Source organism: Ailuropoda melanoleuca, chromosome 6, assembly GCF_002007445.2.
Source record: "Ailuropoda melanoleuca isolate Jingjing chromosome 6, ASM200744v2, whole genome shotgun sequence".
Lineage (NCBI taxonomy): Eukaryota > Metazoa > Chordata > Mammalia > Carnivora > Ursidae > Ailuropoda > Ailuropoda melanoleuca.
Window position 1 is genome coordinate 94213700 of NC_048223.1, and position 7740 is coordinate 94221439.

General features: G+C 44.3%; 1 pseudogene; it reads right to left on the reverse strand.

Moving 5' to 3' along the window:
• LOC109489312 overlaps positions 1–7740 on the reverse strand; it is a 9964-nt pseudogene that overhangs the window by 1328 nt on the left and 896 nt on the right.

The window sequence follows — 7740 nt, forward strand, 5'->3', positions numbered from 1 at the left end:
GAAGCGGGGGAGGGGGGCGGTGCTCCCCTCCCCCCCCATGCATGCCTTTTCATTTTACACTGACAGATTTCGACGTCTAGAAGGGCCTCCAAATGCGAAGTGCTGGGGTTGAGAAGATCGTCCAAACACCTCAAACAAAATTAGCACACAACAACAGCAAAAGTGCTTTCTTGCTTACCGAGGTATTAGCCATTTGGGGTAGATTTCCTTCCCTACGTCCAGAACCACAGTCTGCTTGGAAGAGTGAAGAATGAATGTGCTGGTGGTGGCAGGTGAGGCGTTGCGGGGGGAGGTAGAGTGGGGACACAAAATGCCTTGTTTGGGATGATCAAATGCCAAGTGAGTGCAACCTCCAAGGAGCAAGAGAGCTTACTTGGTCCAGAGAACATGGCCCTTGTGGGAAATCCATGATGCACAAGTTATGGGAGATGGCTCAAATCTTGGGTCCACCAGTTATGAGCTGAATGGCTTGGCCAAGTTGTTTCATCTTTCTCTTCAAAGAAGTGTTGGCTACAGCATGCCAGGTGCTGTGTCAAGCACAGAAGATTCTATTGAGGTCTGGACCACATGACCTTGAAGGATTCCGGTTGGGAAGGTAGCACGTATATTAAAAAGTAGAACCAGCACTGCAAGAGCAGGGCCTTGGAATCCTTAAGAGCTGAACAGAATCCAGGTCGATCCCAGCTTCCCTTCCTTCCCTAGGACCTTCTTGGGCAAAATTACGTAAGCTCACTTCAGTTTCCTCATGCGTAACATGAAAATAATAACATCCATCTCATAGGGTTGTGCTGACAATTAAGTGGGATGTTACACGTAAAGCCGTTAGCACAATATCTGGCCCACTGTGTGCACCTAGAAATGCTACTTGTCATTACTATAATTATCATTACCTTCTTGACCCTGCACCTTGAAAACTGTGTAGAAAAGAACAGGACAGTTGAAATAATTATGGGAATTGAGTAACTCAGATATGAGGTCATAGTTAAACAACCTACGATTTCTCTGTATGGAGAAATTCAGGCTGAGAAATAACAGCATCTAGATCCTAAAATGGTAAATAATGAGAAGCAGCAGCACTGGCTAAGTCATTCTACCTAAGAAAACAAACCCCAGGGAAGGGTATCTTAACATTTGAAACATAGTTTGGGAACAAATGGAATACCGTAGACTCTAATTGAGACCCGAAGGATATTTAACATTTCCTAAAGGTTGTTGCATGTTGCACCAGTCCCAGAAATGATCTGATGGTCAAATATGTTTGGGAAATTCTACATAATTCACCACCCTCCCTTAGAAATTCAGGATTCACATGACTGTTTTAAAGATACTGTGAATTCCAGTAAAAACAAACCGACTAACCCCAAACTATTTAATTCTGTTTCGTTTAGTATTTTTCAGCTTACCGTTTATCAGAATGCCTTGTTTATGCAGTAGGTGGTATTATTTTAGGAATACACCTCCTCAACTTCAGATAAGTTACAAAATGTACGCACCTGAGGGTAGGTCTCTAACCATCTGAAGTTATCACCCTCACAATGGAAAACCACCCATCCCCCTCTTAAAGAACTCTAGACTAAATGAGCCAGGATTCCAGAAGGCTTGAAACCCAGAAATAGCTGGAACTATGGAGAACAAAAAGTAGAAAAGGACTGACAGCATAGAAATGTGAGACCTGATGGCTGAATAATATTCCTTTGTATATATGGGCCACATCTTCTTTATCCATTCGTCTGTTGAAAGGCATCTCGGCTCCTTCCACAATTTAGCTATTGTGGACAATGCTGCCATGAACATTGGGGGTGCATATGGCCCTTCTCTTCACTACGTCTCTATCTTTGGGGTAAATACCCAGTAGTGCAATGGCTGGGTCAATAGGGTAGCTCTATTTTTAACTTTTTGAGGGACCTCCACACTGTTTTCCAAAGTGGCTGTACCAACTTGCATTCCCAGCAACAGTGTAAGAGGGATCCCCTTTCTCCACATCCTCTCCAGCATTTGTTGTTTCTTGCCTTGTCAATTGGGTGTTATACGCAAACAATTAAATATGGAACACTACATCAAAAACTAAGGATATACTATATGGTGACTAACATAACATAATAAAAAAAATTTTAAAAAGGATAAAATGGCAAAAAAAAAAAAAGAAAAAGAAATGTGAGACCTGGTCATCATCAACCATCATCATCATCATTGTTGAGAATGTACAGTGTGCACTGTACAAAGAACCACTAGAAAAGAAAGATGATTATTAAGAGACATAGTCCCAGGTCTATAAGTCATGTCTTCCTATGGTTGCATTTATTATTTTTTTTCAATTGTGGAATTCTTATTCCTCTGAGCCTCTGGGAAATGTAGTAGGGAAACCACTGATGTGAAAAGGTAAACATGTTGGAAGAAGACACTTGTAAATTCCTCATATTATTATTTTCAGGCATCACAATCAAACTCACAAGAAACGAATGAAGCAGGAGGCTTGGGCCTGGTTCTACCTTTCCCCCACCACAGGCTGCATAGCTTTGCATCTGACATTTGACTTCTCTGGGTCTTGGTTTCTCACTATAAAAGGAATTGGTTGGCCTCTATTGTCTGCTACAGTCCTTCCAACTTTAACATTTTATGATTCTAGGGTCTTTAAAAATCTCATTATTGGAAGGCCAAGGTCGATTTTTGCTATGAATTAAAAAAAAACCCAGATGTTCAAATATAAACCACCAGATGCTCAGGGAGCAACAGACACTTGAGGAAAGCAAGGGAGCAGGGAAGGCCTGGTATGTCAAGTACAATGCAGAAATAGAGTGGGCCAAAGATGACTTCACAGAACATCTACCTGGAAAGGGACATCAAAACCAGTAATGAGAGGTTTGACTTGTTTTTACAATCATCAAAGAGAAGAAGACAGTTAAATCAGACCATTTGACGATCAAGGTGCAAAAGGAGCCCTAAGTGAAGGAAATGTACTATAGTCGAGACCAAAAAAATTATTTGTTGGGAAGCCACTGGGGAGATTCTCTCTTCTAAATTGTCATCCAAGGCAGAAAAACAAATAGAACTCAACAGAGAATGTTCTGGTCCATGCAGGAGAAAGCCCTGAAGGAATTGTAAACACAATCAGGGAACAAATCTTTGGTCTGTCACTATGAACTCTTCTTGGGCCAGAGATGGCCTACATGACTCCCATTTTATCAAAAAGATTATGGAGGGCAGAGTGGGGATGGAGAGGACCAGGCTGATTACAGGACCCCCGCAATGCAATAACCCCTAACCATCCTTCCAGCCTCTCCTTGGGATGCAGAAACAAGTGGTACTCGGAAAATTGGATTACCATGAATTACCCATCTCTTCCTAAAGTGATGCTAAAGTTCAACTTCTGAAAGAAATCTGGAAGGAAAGCAGAGAAGAGCTTTTCTCCTCTCAGTGATAATACTGATAATAAATAGCAATAATAAAATAACTACCATTTACTAAGTGCTTTCTATGTATTGGTCTGCGGCGCACCGGTCAGTGAGCGATCAAGGTATTAGGTCATTAGTCTGGCTTTGAAGTCAAAGAGAAAAATGGGACAGTGACTAACTTTTTTGAAGATTAAAGAAAACTGTGCCTTTTAAGAAGTGACTTAGTCAGGATAATTAATTCAGCCATATATAGAATGGACCCGTCTACAATTTAGCCTAAGAAATCCGAGGTAGAATGTGTAACAATGAGAGTCAAATAGCCTTTATATATAGGGGAGGTAAGTTTCAGTGTGTGTGGTGCGATGCGAAGGTGTTAGGAAAGTCCTGCTGCCCCCCAAAAAATGTCTTCCTGACCCTCTTAAAATACTGCCTGGATTTACACCATTAAAATAACCCCCTTTGAATGTGGTTTGTATTGTAAAATGCACATTTATTTCACATTCAGCTGTTGTCATGCTTTCCGGTGAATTAGTGGTACAGGCTGACAACTCACTAAGGACGTCAACTGAGGAGACAAAGATTCATAGTTGGAGGAGGAGGGACCCTGTGGGAGGATGTGTGTGTGTGTGTGGGGCATCGCTCCGGTCAGTTCAGCAGCCTGTGGGTGCCAGGTAGACCCCAGATCCTGAGCTAGATCCCAGAGATGAAAAGGGAAGTAAATGGGGCTCATTGCTTCAAGAAGCTTCCAGTCCAGAGAGTGAACTACGCGAAGCTCATGGGAAGATTTGAAAAGTGGAGCCAGAGACTCAGAAAGAAAAGGTGGAGGGACAAAGAAGATTCTCTTCCATTACAGTGTACTGAAGACTTGGACAGTCGGTTAAAAGAAGGCTTTTTCTTTGTCCCAGGGAGCTCCCCCAAGGAACCATCAAAATTGAAGCTGGAAGGTCTGACACTGTAGGCTGCGGGATGGCAGATCATTCAAACCCCTTTGATTCAGTGATTTTTTTTTTGTCCTTTGAAATTTAAGTTCATCAAGTTTGACTATATCAGAACTTGTAAATTAGATTGCTGACTGTGAAATAGATGCCCCTTGCTAATTCGTCCTGCCCCCTCCTTCTGCCAGAATGCCACCGTGCGCAGCCCTGATTGTACGGTGGGACTGCTGAGGCCACTGTTAGAGCAGGCAGCAGGAAATGTAGAGGAATGGCAGCCGGGAGGAGAACAGAGAACTTCTTTAAACAGCAGACCAGAGGAGCAGCATGTTTTCAGATGGCATTCAACGAGCACCCTAGAACATAGCTTCTAGGAATGGAGAGAACACTCAATTACTGCTTAAAAGATTTGGGGACTAGTTCTGACTCTGGTATTTACTAGCTGAATAGCCATGGGAAATCCTAACACTATTCACCTCTATTTATAGAAGACAGACTACATGCCAGGGACTGTGCTATGTGTTTTACCTGTAAAAACATTTAATTCTCACGACAACCCACTGGGGTAGATTCTCTCATTTTCCTATTTTATAGATGAGGAATCTTAAACACAGGTAAGTTCAAGGTCATATAACCTAACACTTGTCAAAGTAGTCATTTGATCACAGGTAGTCAAACTCTAATGTCCACGTTTAGCTACCGTCATACTCCAGTTACCTAAGCCTGTTGGGGCTCAGGTTATTCACTTAAAAATGGACATGTTGGGCTAGACAATGTCTTGACTTCTTTCTGGGTTTAAAATATTATGATTCTAATTATATGAATTAGACCCATACTTAATAATCTTAAGGTTAATCTGTGTTTCTGAGTAGTCTGCCTTACAGAACTGAAATCTAAAGACAGATATCTGAAATCTGGTCTTAGATCCCAGCTGTACCTTTTGTTCTGTCAAACTGGACCATATTATTCACTGTTCCACCAAGAAGGCCCTTCCTCCATCTCCGTTTATTGAATTCTACCCATCCTTCCAAAGCCAGCTGAATTGCCAAGTTAGAGCGCAGATCTATTAGGCTGTTGGGGATTGAGCTAGTGGAAGGAAAAGACATAGGGTAGGAAAAAGAAAGGGTTCAGGGAGCCACTCGCAGATGTGGACACTAAGAGCAAAGATGTTGGTGACCTGCACCAAAAAAGCCTTCCCTCTGATGGGCCATAGTTGAAGCCACCAAATTTATATTCACCGGTACCCAGTTAGGTGAGGTGAAGATGAAATGAGATACCATATGTGAACTATCTAGCACAGTGTCTGGAGAGGACTATGCGATAGTTCTGAATTCCATGGCCTACCATAGGAATCTGCTCCTCTCCTGCATGCTGAAGAAGGCTGCCTCCTGCCCAGAAAGGAGTAGGACAAACAGAGGTGAGCAGAGACTCCAGGGAGAAAAAAAGAAGTTAGGAGAAAGTATATTGGAATGCGAAGAGAAAAATGAGAGCTAGAGAATAAGAGAGAAAAGGGAAATATAAGGGAATTATGGTAGAGAAGAGGACAGAGGGAGAAATGGAAGCAAAAGGGCAAAAAGGGAACAGAGGGAAGAAGGGAGTTCCAGGGCTTGGAAGGAAAGTTTGCTCAGCTCCTGCAGAATCCCCTGCGGGGGAAGATTCCCCGAGGTAAGCAGGTCCTCACCCAAGCCCGGAATCCCAGTGGCTTGCCCCTGTACTCTCTGATCCCCCTCCTTCCCCTGCTCTGATCTGTACTGTAGGGGCTCTGACCACTGGCTTCTGCTTTCTACCGCTGGGTGGCCCTGGAGGGTGGGAGGAAGAAACCAGGGGATTTCTCCAGTTTGGGAGGCACCTCCGGTAGTTGTAGCTTCCTTCATGGCTCCCACAACCACTGGGCAAGATCTTCAAGGTTCTGACAGCCTCTTCCCCTTGTCCCTAGAGCTCCAGGGGAGGAGATGCATCCAGCAATTGCTAATCTCATGATTGCCTCACTTTCCCCTGGTTGCCCTTCCAGTTCTTTCAACACCTTTGTACCTAATTCACTGCATTAAATCATCACTATTGAATTGCCTGGGAAAGAAAACTTTCACTTGGATTTACCCTCAGAGTTCAAAGGCAGCTTTCCCAGTGGGACTAGAAGCAGCAAATCTAAAGAGAGAAAGAAATCCAGCCATCCCAAGAGTCAGGAAGGGTCTGGGTCTACTTCCCCAGTGTTTGATTGGAGAGGGACAAATCCATACTGTCAGAGTTGAATGACTCTTAGCCTAGGAATTATCTGTAAAATGACTGGGTTCATGGCCATTCGTGTCTATTCCTCCATGATTTACCATATTTACTTTAATCACCTTGAGCCTTAGCTTAGGGAACATCTCGGCTTTATTCTCCCAAGGGTTATCAAGTGCCCATTATGAGTATGGATGGCACATAGCTAGGTGTGGCGGGGAAGAACACAGAGCCACAGGGGAAATGGAGGACATGCTCGGTTTTTGGAAGTTGTTTTTTTTTTTTTTTTTTTTGCAAGATAAGGTTTGCAGACTATCAGGAGACCCTCTTCATAGACACTCTTGAGTTTTTCCAGTACAAACAGAGCTGCAGACACTCAGTGACAATTTTATTCTCACAGCATTCATCTCTCCCATCCCCAGGGCCCTGCTAAAATCAGGCTCTTGTTCTTAAAGAATCCACAGACTAGAGGGGGCACAGAGGAGGCACATGACTGACCCTCCAGCCAGACTGATGCCAACCACAAGGGCTGGATTCTGCATGGGGTTCAGGGAGACTGCACAGAGATGGTAGGAGATGCTAGACACTGAGCCTCCCAGGGTTTGACAAGCTGAGGGACCTACAGGGTCTTCTGGGTTTTTGGCAGAGCACGAAGCAGGATCAAAATCAGTCTCCAAAGAACAGAGGTGTCTAAGGTGTTGTCTATAGGCAAGGGTTTTGGGGGTGAGGGTTGGGCAGTGGAGGGGAGGAGACTGACAGGTGGAGGCCCAGCTGTAGAAGACTCTGAGACTAAGAAATCAGGGTTTGAGGTCATGGGGAGTCATCTAGGATCTTAGGCATCTTGTGGCAAGGTCACTTTTGGGATGGCAACTTAGAATGCTGCGTGAGGACAGGATACAAGCGGAGAAGCTGGAGGCAGGGAAGAACTGAGCCTCCAGGGATAGCTTATACAGGAAGGTTCAGCTTGACCATCGCGGAAAGTGAACATTTGAGCTGAGGCTTTCTATCCATTCAAGGGCAAGCTTCCTCCGTCTGTTGGGGGGTGGGGAGGGAAGTGCCCCTTCCACGGCCGAATGATACGAAGTCTCCAGCCTCAGAAGTTTCGAATTTCTCCTTGCCAAGGTCGGGCCACTACAGGTGGGCGATCGCGAGCCTTGGGCCAACGAGTGGCTCCATGCCCGTCCCCGGCGGCCGCC